We start from the raw sequence: 13,941 nt of genomic DNA on the forward strand, positions 1-13,941 counted from the left end.
TTTAAAGTGCTTCCACTGGGGACTCAAAATTGTGTCAAACAAATACAACTTATTGTCTCTTTCCCTGTCTTGCAGTCCCTAACAAAGTTGTTTTCATTATCTGGGAAACCCCTGGTGAAGTGTTAGCATCTTAAGTAACCCTTGTAAGTGGAACCAAATTAGGAAAGCGAGCAGGCAACACAGGCAGAGAAAACAGATTTCATTTTCTATATATCAGTTTCTATTAGTTTCAAAGATAGGTCTCTATGACACCCACTGTTTGTCCACGGTCAGAGTGCATTCAACAAATTGAAATTGAAATGTGTGTGCTGATGAGACTGATGCTGTTATTAGATTTAACTACCTATCACCAGCTGAGTGAAGTATAATGCAATTCATTAGGTATCTGTCCTATAGACATTTTGTGCTGTAAGCAAACTAGAAACAAAGCTCTCTGCAATGATTATTTGGTTTACAAGCAGCTTATGTGGAGTACCTCCAATGTGCATACAGGTTATATTTTTATTTTTTCAGAATTCCTCCTGCTGCTGGAAAGGTTTCCTCCTGCCCTGCTCCTCCACATGTTTGTGCAAAACCCCGTCACCCAACTCTTTTCCAGCATCTGCAATGCATCGCTGGGTAAACTGCTTAAAAATTATGGTAGCGGTTTGCCCACCCCTCGTTGCAGCTGGATGCGGTGCTCAGGCCACCCTCTGCATCTCACCATCGACTCCTCCATGGAGAAGCAGTCCTGGAGATGGAGGCTGCAGAGCCTGCGCCCGCCTACCGCTTTCCGTTGCCATTTGGTCACCCAGGGACCCTGTGAGAGGCTACAGCTGCCACCACAATGGTTCCCTGCTGCCCATCACCTGCCTGCCTCAGCAGGGGAGAGGGCACCGGGGGCTTCTCTCCAACCACCCCTCACAGCCACGGATGAAGGACAGCCAGAGAATGATAGGGAAGAAAATTTATCTTCTAATTGCTAACGAACAACGTCTTTCCTTGCTAGCATGTAAACAAGGACATTTGGCTCTCCTGCTGCATTAATGCAACTTGTGAAAACTAACTTGTAAGGCTGGATCTTTTTTTCAGGGTAAGCCAATGTTCCAATTATCAGTAAATTGCTAGCACTTGGAACGACGCTGCATATTAATTCAAAGCAAGTGAATGTTCATTGAATTACCCAGAACAGTAAATAGCTCTTTGTGGGGTGTGTAAATAATCCCAGGGTACCTAGGAAACTGGGAAAAGAGATTTTAAAAACTAATTTGCCTTGGCAGAGTAAAAATTTTAAAGGAAATTAGTAAAAGAAGAGATTATCAATGAGATGGTTATTTTGATTGTTATGAGCTGGGTCATGTATTTGTGATTAGAAAAAGCAGCCCCGCGCTGCCCGTCCCACCGGCACCGCAGGAAGGCAGCCCCTCTCCGCGGCGGCAATCTCTTTTTCATTTGGCAGAGGATGAACCCACCTCACGGAGACTTTCCTCGGCCGGCGGGAGGACGGGCAGCCCCAGCCCCGGGCTCCCCGTGGCAGAAGAGCAGCAGAGTAAATGCTGCAGTGAAGCAGAAGGTGATTCATGGGTCGCCATACTTTCCCCACGAAGACCAAACTCTACTGTCCGTCCAGCTCGGTGGCCATTAGAACTGTTAACGAACTGAGGGTTTAATAAATGCACATGGCTTCAGGGTTTTTTCCACAATTTTTTTTTTCTTTTTTAATTCAGCTCCCTCATCACTGAGCTAATGCACTAATGGACACTTACCATTACCTAACTTCCGACCTAATGGGCACAGCAAATAAGTGAAAGGCTCATAAAATCAAATTTACTGAGCATCATTTCTTTTGCTGTCCATTAACTGAAACTATTTATTAGGTTAAACAGATCTAGGGTATGGAGTTATATTCATCTTGCATTAATGCTGTTACATGGCCGCGTTAGGATCCCAGAAGCTCTAGCAATCGCAGGGAAGAAGGGAGGATTGCTCTGGAGGCACTCACCAGCCCACGGGCTGATGGACACAGGGACCGGCATCGCCAGCATTGCCGCCGGGAGCAGCCGTCCCGCAGCCCCTCGGCCACAGCCACGTGTACCCCCCTGCCAGCGCCTGAGGAGTGTGTGATGAACTGAGGAGTGTGTGATGAACGTAACCTTGTTCTCCACTCTTAACTCCCTGTCTTCCCTTCTTTTCCAGTACTTCTCCAGTGAATAACCTCAACCTCCCTGCGGCTCATTTCTTCCCCCAGCTCACCATCTGGGACCTGTCTGAGGAGTCCTTGAACACTGACATTCCCTTGTGCTGCTGGCCTCCTCCTCCCCACTGCGAAGCTCTGCCCGTGGTCTCGGTCACTGCACAAGTGAAACCCTCTGGGCAGCCAGTGCCAGAGCTCATTCCCCACCCTCTATGGGGTCCAATGCTGAAAGCATTCGAAATAAAACCAATCCATTTACCTTTGTAACCCAAGTACATTCGGCCTGACTCACCGCTGTCCTGCTGTGTGTGCCGTCATTTTTTAACCCTGATGGGGATGCTGCTACTCAGAGCGAGCATCCACCCGCGCGGTCCTGTAGTGATGCTGCTGAGTACAGAGGTAACGTGCCAGGAGCAATCAGACTTGCACACACAGAGCTAGAGATAGATCTGTGTATCTCTCTCTCTCTCTAGATCTATCGATCTATCTATGGCAGGGTCTGGTATAATGTATGATGAAAATGAGTCGAAAGAGATTAGCACCAATGATGCCTTCTGTTTTCTGTCAAAAGACAGAAGTTCAGTTTATGTTCTGGCATTCAGCTCTTTGTAGAAATATAAAGAGCGTTTCAATTTAATCAGCTTTCTGAATAGCAAAGAACAATCTGCTGCCCTTAATGGGTAATATCTTCTGCCATCAAGGCTGCCTTTAGGATTTCACTGTCTTCCATAAAGAACAGTTTTACTGGATTGTCAATGAAAAGAACGGCTCTAAGAAAAGATGGGTTGATAGCAATTTTTTTCTCCAAGACTGGCAAATTCCTTTCACTGAGGCAGTCACTTACATGAAGTTCATGTGCCTTTGCTAAGTTACTAAAGAAGTTGTGGAGCTTCATCCCCGCAGGGGGCTGGGTCTGGCTGTGCCTCTCACCTCGCCATCAGCCCCGAGCTGTCGCCAGCCCGTGGGAGGCCCGAGGCGGGGTTATGGGGGGCTCTCCCCTTCGCTGCCTTGCAGAGTCCTAAGCAGCTGCCTTAATTGCTCACCCTGGCAATTGCATGTCGTGACAGGAAAGCACGCGCAACTTTTCTTCACATGCCATTTATGCAAGATGCAAGGTCCAGTAAACCATAGATGGGACCACTGAGTCCAGTAGCCTGAATCACGGGCAAATGCATTTTAAATGTTTAGCCCAGAGACAGACTGGAGAACATCCACTGACACATCCCCAGGCCATAAAGCATCCCAGAGGCTCTCTAGCAAAGAGTGGACACAAGAGCAAGAGGCAAAACACCATAAAAATGATGCAATGCTATAGGAAGGATGCAGGAAAGTTCACAACCAGGGGGCCCTGAGCTGGGAAATAATTTGTTACATGAAAATACCAGATTAGTGCTGGAAGGCAGAGCGCTTGCTCCCTACGGCATTTTTTTGGAGCAGGAGTGGTGCCCTGAGCAGCCCCAGCCCCACGAGCTGGGTGGGCCTTTCTTCCTCAAGAAAAAAGCCTCCGTTACTCATCCGAGCGAGGCATGGTGAAGCTCCAGTCAACTGGTGGCTGCTAAATTCCCAGGAACAGAAAAGTGCTGTTAACCTTAATGACAGTGTCTGGTTTATAAATACCCAAAACAGAGATAGATTAGATGAACTTTGAAAACTTTCATACATATATTTTAAGAGATCTTGCTTGCTAAGCTATTTTTTTTTCTTTTCTAAACTCCCAGGGCCCTAGTAAAGTCAGTCAATATGCCATTACAATCATTTGGAGAACAGTAAAGCTTTGAAAAATAGCATTTGCACTGTGGATTTATAGAAACCATTTGAACTACAGCAATCCTTGAAGATAACTCTGAAACATATTTTGATTTCTCAATAATTTCTTGAGAATCATTAAAAGAAATGAAAACTTTGCACCCTGGACAGACACAGGCTGGGAAAGCACTGCGAGGAGGCAAAAAAATATTGTCAATACTTAAGAAAGTAAATAAGGAGTGTCCCAAAAGACCTGGCTTACTCAGCAGGAGAGAGGCAGCTGGAGTGCTCCCATTTCCATTTTCGTAACGCTATCTGCCGACCGAGATGCCCGCACCCCTGACGGAGAGCTGGCAGTGCGCAGGGGCAGAGCCCGGTGCCACAGGCAGGGGCAGCACCGCCCCAGCTGGGGCACCTCGGCACAGACCCTCGCCCCGCACCTTTCGGGGTGCTGCAGGTCCCCACCGCGGGACCATCAGCGCTGCTGCAGCCACAGATGAGGTGCTGCTCCCCCAAAACACAAGGAACGGCTTGGAACAGCCAATGGCGGCTTCCTGCTTGAAACGGGTGTTCAGTCCCCACAAACCTTCCCCAGCCCTCCCGTTCTCCTGTATAAAAGCCATCTCGGCCCCTTCCAGCCGAGGGGGCTGCCCTCCCTAGCAAAAGGGAGGCTCCAGCCATGCTTTGCTGGGCGGTTCGGTGTGCACGTGCGGATGCTGAGCTACGGGCGGATTGGTGACAGCATCGCTCGCTGCCGTGCACACGCTGCCTGCAGGTCTGCACGGCCGGTGAGCTGAGGCTGTCCACGCCTGCCGGAGCCAAGGGCTCTCGCCAGGGTTCAAGGATTTAGTTTTTGCATATCAAACTCCTGCTTCATAACGTCCATTTAATTGTTACTGTGGGCTCTGTAACACGATATCGGGGGATGGCATTGATCTCTGTGTACGGGATGATGCTAGCTAGGGATTGGAGTTGTTCTGATGTGGGATGGACTATAGGGTCCCTCCCGTCTCCTTTCTCTTCCCGATCAGTCTATTTGACTATTTTCTAAAACAAAAATGAAAGCAGCAGCTCTCATTGCATCCGAGTAATGACATTTCAGGCTTAAAAACAGTGCTGTACCCACAGTTCACGATGAATCAAATAGACTCTTTTATGTCTCCTGACCTACTTCTCAGATCCTTTATAGTATCTGCTTAAGATAAAACCCTTGCTAGGGATTAAAGCATTCATGGCAAACGTCCAAAGGTCAGGAAAGGCCACAATGGAACCACAAACTAAGAAAACTGCTCTTGGCAATTTCAGTGTTGTATTTTACCTCCAAGATAAGAAGAAAAATGTTTTAAAACTGGGAATTATCTTACATACCAGTGGGAAGAGCTGGAATCTCCTGTCAAAGAGCAGTGGCCTTCAGAGCAGAAACCATCCTCTAAACGGACCCTTCTTCCTGCAAGTTGAGAAGGTGGCATCAATAGAAATCAGGATCTATTTTTGCTCTTAAATCACTTGATTTCCTTCAGTAGTTATGCTGTAAACAGGAATTAAGTAGGAAAGGATTTGAAGTCATTAAAAAATTAAATGCCTAGTTTTCCAGTTATCAGCTGCAGCTTAATTTGGTCTCCAGTGCAGGTGCCACTTTGCAGCAGAGTAGCAAATACATTGGTAATATTTTTGAAGTGCTCCCTGCCAGGCAGCAGAGCCTGCCTGGTTCTGAAGGCCACAGCGGTATCAGCCCTGCATGACAGCACAGGGATCTGCAACCCCTTTTCTGCTGCTTCTCAATGTAGTATTTTCTGTTCTCACTCTTTGGGGCCAAGCAGCCGATCACAACCTGTGACGTGCAGGTCCTGTCTCTGGCAGGACATTCTGCTGCACAGGGCAAACTCCCGGGGAGCTTCCTGACCGATGAGTTAGGACAGCAGAGAGGCTGCAGCCGTGCTTGCAGCCAGCACATCCCCGGCTGGCGGGTGCTGGCACAGCCGCGTGTGCTCCTCGGCACCAGCTACCCCTCCCTGCGCCATGCCCTGTCACCCTGCTCGGAGCTGGGGACCATGAACCAACCCTTGGAGAAGACAACAAGGATGCACAGGTTGTTTTCACCCGTGAGATGCTCCATGCAACACGTGAGAATGAATTCTGAATGAATTGCCGACACCGTGCACCTGGCCAGGCTCCCTCCCGCAACATGCTCCATCCTAACAGGTCGAATAGGAAAGCAACACATTCACAAAGTGCTGTCCATGCAAGGAGCTCAAAGCTCAGTGTAAACATTCATTAAGCAGACGCACATCATCATCGCCAGGATGAAGCCTGAGTCAGAAACGCCCCCCAGGTCCCCATCACAGGGAGGGAGGGTGTAAGAGCTCCCGTGTGGCACGGCTGCGCTGCACGGTGGGAGCAGGGGCTGCCCTGTTGGGCAGGGGGAGATGCCAACAGCCCCACGGGGCACAGGGTCACTCTGCACTGAATCCAGCACGGAGAGCTGATGCCCACAGCTCTGGGACGCTGCTCCAAGCCAGCCCCTGGAAGGGGAAGGGCTGCGCCTGGCTTGGGTTAGGGCATGCCGGGACGGTCAGCCTGATGAGGATGTATTTTGTAAAGTTAGCTTAGGTCTCCCGCTTGTCTTTGTACAGAGGCAAATAAATTTCAGTTGAAATTATTACATTAAAGTCTATGCACCTGGATAAATCATTGCTTACTGTTAAATTGTCATGAATTTACACCATTTAGCTATTCCGCATATCTTTCCCATATTTGTGATCTCCTTTATTGCCGTTCAGATCTCTGTGCCCTAAGAGTGACTGGGGAACAAACTGAAACCAAGTTTGGTATCACGTTGAAGCTATGGCTGCCGTTATCCACCCTGTTCAACAGTGGCGTCCCGCGGCAATGCCCAGGCCCTGGCAGCAGCCAGGCCGTATCCAGCCGAGCGCACGAGCCCCCTGACAGCTGCCTAAATCTTCGTGTGGATTCCGGGTATCGCCATGCTGCAGTTTGTTACTGGGGTTAATGGTAAATAAGTGAGTAGCTAGGGGTACAATGCTAGTAGATTTTCAGTTAATTTAGCAGATTATGTCAGATGTACAGTCACAGGCTATTTAACATTCTCCTTCATTAACCTTGGTCATGACAAATTGTACCGCTGCGCACTGCACTTCAGATACCATTCATCAATACTCCACGACTTGCAGCGACGCCACTGTCTTTTCACTGATGGTGACGGAGGGAAATTTCAATCGTTTCTGCTGCTTTCCAGTCAAGACCGAGTCAGGGCTCAGGAATGAAGCACGCTCAGGCCCCCGGGAACCCTTGGGTGGTGCAGGAAAGGGGTGATTCAGAAGTTGGCACTTTGCTTTTTGGGTTGGGTCAATATTTGAACCAATGCCTGTTACTAGTGGACACCAAAGTACTTTGGAAGCTACCTTGCATATGAGCCAAAAAATTGCTGTCCTAAATCCTGAGGGTCTTTAAGAATTTTATTATTTGTATTTAATGATGGTTTTTGTCAGAGCTGGGGGAGTACCTTGGAGTTTTACTTAAACTCTTGCCTCCTTCTGGGATGCTGAATTTCTGTCCCAGCAGGGACAGGACTTTCAGCCTGAAGCTCCTGTACTGTCAGTGAAAGAGATGAAATTAGATATGTGATGTATGACAAATTGGTCTTATATTTCAGAGGAAGTTTCGTTATTTCGATTTTCTTATGTTCCTGAAATGAAAAACAATTCCTGTAAAAGAAGTCCCCTGGAAGAGGGAAAATTTCAGTTATTTCAAAGGTTCTGTTTGAACAAAATGTAATTTCACTTGAGCCTGATCTGTGGAAAGTGTTAGAAAACTGAAACACCTGATTCTGAAAATACAAAAGTGGACTACTCCTTGAGCATCGTGTAACCAGGTCTGAATGCTGCAGCCCCCCAGAGTGTTTTTTTCTTCCGAGTTCCCCCTAGAACACATTTTGTTGGAAATATGTTGCCTCAAACACTTGGAGTTACAACAGTGTCATTTTTCAGTGGGAAAAATTGTTGGCTGTAAGTATTCAGGCAGGCACTAGCCAAAATATCCCGGGCGGCTGTGCCCCGCTTCCCACTGCAGAGCAAAGCGCTCCTGTGCCCAGTAACCGGCATGGCTGTTAATAAAAGGGAAAACAGCAACGCTTTCCTCTGAGTCTGCTGGCCTAGGGCTGGTGCTTTCCAACACTTTCCAGATGATAGTCTGACTTAAAATGAACCATACCAGCCACTGTTGGGCTGGGAGTAGAAGCAGTTGCAGATAGCCTAGGAAAACATGATTCCTGGTGCCCGTAAGTCTGGCTCTGCCCATCTCCGAGGTCCCCAGCGCATTGACAATCCCATCCGCAAGGAGCCAAGGGGATCTGGACCCCGTTTGCCCAGGAGCGGAGGAGCAGGGCAGCCAGGACACCGGCGGCTGGGGAGTGCGGCCAGAGCACCTCGGGGTCGCTTCCCGAGGCAGGGCAGTGCGTGGGGGTCTCTGCATCCCACCCACGGGTGCACGCACCCCTCGCACGGGGCACAAAACACGCTCACAAACTCTCACACCTCTTGAAAGGCAGCGTACACTCTCTGAGATGGACCGTATCCTTACTGCTGCAGTACAGCAATAGTTAAATGCTATATTACGTGGGAAGCCAGCCCATCCAGATCAGGGCAAATCATCCCTTATTACTTATTTATGAGAGTTAATTTCATGTGCTGGCATTTACCATACCATATGGAGGAGAGGCTGCTGGAGCCAAGCTCCTAGCAGCTTTCAGCTGCCTCTTTTTTTTTTTTTGTTATTTTAAATACTGCTGAACATGACTGAAGCAAGGTTACTCATATTGCTGCTTTTACTGAGAAAAATTGCTTCTTGAGAAACAGTATAGCTAAAAATCAAAGTCCTCACCTCTCTCAATGGGCAGGTTTATGCTGCAGAAGAAACTGGTATGCCCTGGCAAAGATACCAGGCTACCTTGATGCAGCAGGACTTAGCAAACAGACCAGCTTTGTAGAGATAGTTAAAAAATAATTAGATGTTCGGGTATGTACAGCCACATCTATTAATTTTAATAAGCAGCACTGCCTCCTAGTATTTGCTTATCTGATAGTAATTGATAGGGGAATAGTCTGAAGTGGTTTGCCATCAAAGCCCGTGCGTCACATACCGGGCAACTTAGGTACCTGCTGCTTTGTCCTGTGCGACCGCTGTCCCCAAGAAACCTTTCCTTGGCAGTATTTTCTGTTAAATTTGGAGCATCTGTCCCTTCTGGGGAGCTTTTTGTAAGGGTATCAGGCCTAGGTTCAACCAGAAACTCTTACTGTGTAAATGAAACTAGAACTGTGCACATCAGTAGACCTGTGTTGCTTCAGCCATCCAAGAAGCTGATCTCTCTGACATACATACATATAAAAATATACATATATTCTCAGTATTTCTCCTTTTCAGGTGAGGGATGTCTCCAAAGATAGCGCTGAAATAGATTCACAGCAAAGTTGTGGCACTTCTGGTATTTACTGTATAAGAATGACATTTATGATAATAAAAATGGAGTAAGTGTTGAACAGTAACGATAGCAATAACATTTCGCCAGGGACAAAAAAAAAAAATTATATAATGCAATGAAAACAGAAATGGAGAAATGGCAAGAAGGGGACTGCTACAGCACAGGGAGGAGAGGAGACTGGTGTGGAGGTGGACTCGGTGAGCAACATCTCTGCTTGGGCGGAATAAGTAAGCAGCAAGCAAATAGGCACGGCTGACTCCTCACTGGCTGGAACCGATGGGAGGAACCAGGAGGAATCTCCGAGCGCGTCCTCCGAGGGGCCCGAGGGTCGCAATAACCACAGCTGCCTGGTTCCTCTCTTAGCATCCTTCTCCATCAAAGTACCAATTCCCACTCCTTTTTCCCTAAGTCTTATCAAAATCTCTTTTCTTTGGGACATTTCCATGGCTAGAGAATCCTACCCAAAACTGTTTCCTTCATTTATGGGACACCCTTTGACTTACCTGTGAAGTGCTCTGAACACTGTAATATAAAACCGTTCTCATTACATTAAATTAAAATTTAGTAGAAGATGCACAAAGCAGAATAAACTTTCAATTAAAATATAAACACTGTTACTGAGAAAGAAAACTGGAGGGAGCTCCTAGGCTTCTTTGCATTAAAAATGCCTGAGATTTAATTTCACTGTGACATCTCCTTGGAATTACACTGCTAATTGATCAAATTTTGTCTGTCTGTTATTTAAACTTTCAATAAAACTTAGATTAATGGAAGGTGTAATCCTCCCGGGCAGAACAAATATTCCCATTGTTCATGTCAGATATAGAATAGCAATGCCCCTACTAACAGCTTTTGCATTCAACCTGTGAACGTGAAGTTAATCATAAAAGTGTAGTGATTCTTTAATTGCTTGAATGAAATTTTCTCTCTCTCTCATTTCTCCCTCCTGCTCTCCCCCACCCCCAGTCTCCACTAAATGCTGGTACAGATCTTTAAAACCATCTAGGTATAGTTTTCAGGACTGATTTGCTTTCTTCATGGTGCAAATAAAACACCAGCTCACTCTGTGATCTCAGAAGGATGGGAGCATCCCCCCCCCTGCCCTGACACCCCTGGCAGAAGGCATTTTCTCATATATTAAAAAACAAAGCAGCACAAGAACGATAAATGTCCTGCCTTGTGCAGAAAAAAAGCAATCAGGTTTTTTTTACTCCTCACCCTACCTTCCTCCTACAATTATGGGGCCAAAACTTGTGGCAGCTGAAATCAGCTGCGTTTTACCCTCATTTGCACTCCCTGAATGCGGTGCTGGCTCTCCAGCCTGAATCAGACCGGCCTAGGAGCAGCTCCAACCCACCCCACCTCTCTGGAGAGGCACCAAGCCACCTCCTTTGCTCACCCGCCTCCGACAGCCATGAGCAATGCAGCAAGCATGGGGAGCCGGGCTGAAACAAAAGAACACAAAAAAAGGGAAAGAGAGGAAGGTTTGCTAAGCGAGTGGAGAGTCGAGGATAACATCCAAGGGGTCTGCCCTGTGACTCCAAGAGTGCAACCACAAACCTCTGGACACCTAAGCCTCTTTCTCCAAGTCCACTCAGCACAGGGCTCCCCCAACCACCCCAGGATGGTATGACAAGGTACGAGGTTTTGTGTCAACCCAACAGCCCAGATGATTTTGCAACACTGATCTCCTGACTCAGCAACAACTTTATAGAATCACAGACTCATTTAGGTTGGAAAAGACCCTTAAGATCATTGAGTCCAACCGTAAACCTAACACTGCCAAGGCCACCACTAAACCATGTCCCTAAGCACCACGTCTACCCGGCTTTTAAATACCTCCAGGGATAGGGACTCAGCCCCTGCCCTGGGCAGCCTGTGCCAGGGCCTGACAGCCCTTTCCGTGAAGAAATTTTTCCTAATACCCAACCTAAACCTCCCCTGGTGCAATTTGAGGCTGTTTCCTCTCCTCCTTTGTGACCTTCTAGAGAGGATGTCCACCGCAGTAAAAATTAGACCCCATCTCTGGCATCACAGAGATAGGAGCCTGAGTCAGCAGGCAGGAGCATCCCGCTCTCCCCAGGATGCCCAAGGAACAGCCGCACATCCCTCCAGCTTCTGGACTGGCCTGGGAGGCCCCAGAGATTCACATTAGGCTTTGTGGAAATTATTATTTAAGAGGCTTTTAGTCACATAACAGTTGGACACTGACATTCACCGAGCATCCAGCTTCCACCAACATCTGCAGGAGCTGCAGCATTAAATGAGCCCCTCGTTAACACAGATTCTACTTCCAGCTTTTGAGGATTTGATGATTTTCCTAAACAATGTGCACACTAACACTACATATTTTTGGATACTTCTGGAGTAAAACCATTTCTTTTTCAAGCTGAGTTTGCATAGATTATATAAAGCCTCTCCAAGATTCAGGATGTTTTCCAAATTGGTTATTTTAGTTTTCCATCTCAGCGAGGACTCTTGCATTTTTAGAGGAAACGATCGACAAGTCAAGGTGCCATCTGTGGGCTGAAGCAGTGCTTGCTCCATAAAACTTGAATCAATCTTGGACAAAGGACACACTACATAGACAGAACAACACAAATCCTGTTTGTAAATACTGATATTAACATACCACAAAGAATTAGAGCCTGTTTTTTACCATTCTTTTTCCACTAGGAGGGCAGTGTATCTGTACCAAACTGTTAATATTCACAAGAGGAGGGAATCACGCAGTATTTTTTCCTGATTTCTGCTTTTTCAGCAAATTTATTATCTGCCAGACTAAGACCTTTTGTACCACACAGAATACAGAACAAAGAGGGGCACTAACAAGAGGGAGAAAGAAGTTAGGAAGCAACATCTAGTTTGTATTCCTTCAGTGGTACTGTTTGTTGTGCAGTGCTAAATTAACTCCCATTAATTCATTGCGAAAACAAACCTTAGAGAATAGCAAGGAACTTACAGTTTCTTCTTCTGAATTAATGTTGTGTGGTAGCACTTTATTTTAAGAATAATTAACGATAACTCAACAATGGAAAAAAATGTCTTTTCATACATCTGAAGTGTGTCAACAGTAGATGACTGCTGTTGTACCTGCTGTGATTCTTATTTAAAATACAGCAAAATATTTTCATAGCTGTGATTCATCTTTTCATCCTCCTAGGCCTGTGCCATGTTTATTGGAAATACACTTTCGGGGGAGAAAAAGGAAAAATCTGGTGTATTTGAAATAGGAGTGAAAGGGTCAAGTTCAGGCACTCTGCTCACACCGAGCAATGCATTACTGGGAGTGGGGAGGTGGGACGAGGCGGCTGACGGCAGTGCGGGCGCAACGGCATGATGGCAGAGGCAGCTGGGCATGGAGCACGTGCAGGTACCTGGAGCGAGCGGCCGACGGTGCCCACAGCCAGACCCGGGTCCCCCACTGCCCGCGAGAAGCCCATAACGGGTTGGGAAGGGCTCACTGGTGCACCTGGACAAAGCCCAATGCGCAGCCACGCCAGCTCGAGCCCTCTGCTCCGATGCAAGGGGCTCTCTTCACACATTGGGTGAACATCTCTGAGGCATCTTTTTCACTAGAATGGCTGGTTCTACTGTTTCTAAATATAGTTTTTCTGATACCACTTAAAACTTAATCATATCCTGAGTGATTCATGCAGGAAGACTTAGCTAAATGGCTGCTGAACTGAAAATAACAGGGACACAAACACAGTTAAAGAAAGTTGCTCTGTTTTTTCATTCCAGCATTTTCTCAACCAAATTACGGCTGTACCGTTGGGAGACGATGCGCAGAATGCACCAGTCCAGGCAACGCATTTGGGATTTGCCACCGCTGCTCATCCTGCATGGTAGATGCTTTGCTACTCACATAAGCAAGCAGCGCTCAAAATCGTACGGCGGACAAACAACAGAAAGAGGGTTGCTGATCTGCAGGTCAAATAGCGGGTCCCTGGACATCCCTCTGCCACAACAAAAGGCAGCAGTCCTGGGCCCCCGGGGAGCTCGCTCCCAGACCACAGGCTGCAGCTCTGCTCTGCGCAGAGCCCCTGCCAACCTCTGGTTTGATCCACCTAAGCTGAAACATATGGCACTGAGCTGCTCGAACTGGCTGAGACACAACTCCATGTTGGGGGCTTTGCAAAAATCTGCATAAATGATTTATACAGGTGAGAGGCACACACTGTCCTCATTAAAGTATCAGTGTGGCTGGAAATGAAAAAGATTCATATCTGCTGCAGAAGGCTTTCAGGGATCAATATGTTCCAACATATGTTTTAATACTTCCTAGGTTCTCACATGTGTCTCATGAGATTTCTTTATTTATCTTTTTTTCCCAAGGTTATGAAGCCAACTGTTTTCATATGTGCTCTGAAGCAGCGACCTGCTTTTCATAATAAATCTCTTCTATAGAAGGGGAAAAGCATGAAGCTGTGCTTCTTATTCAAATAGTCCATGATAAGATTATGTTGTGCACAGAGCCTTAGCTGCTCCTGCTGCGTGCTACTGTATTTAAGTGCTAAGCACG

General features: G+C 47.0%; 1 long non-coding RNA gene across 2 annotated transcripts in view; it reads right to left on the bottom strand.

The window, feature by feature from the left end:
• LOC148056333 (uncharacterized) overlaps positions 1 to 13,941 on the bottom strand; it is a 91,991-nt gene that overhangs the window by 7,835 nt on the left and 70,215 nt on the right. For both annotated transcript variants that reach the window (XR_015703467.1, XR_015703468.1), the window contains one exon: positions 5,288 to 5,366. This is a non-coding gene — a long non-coding RNA (uncharacterized LOC148056333). The remainder of the gene's footprint in view (positions 1 to 5,287; positions 5,367 to 13,941) is intronic.

The sequence above is a fragment of the Nipponia nippon genome, unplaced genomic scaffold (assembly GCF_047370975.1).
Source record: "Nipponia nippon isolate SJK-2023a ecotype South Korea unplaced genomic scaffold, ASM4737097v1 scaffold_15, whole genome shotgun sequence".
In the NCBI taxonomy this organism is placed as follows: domain Eukaryota; kingdom Metazoa; phylum Chordata; class Aves; order Pelecaniformes; family Threskiornithidae; genus Nipponia; species Nipponia nippon.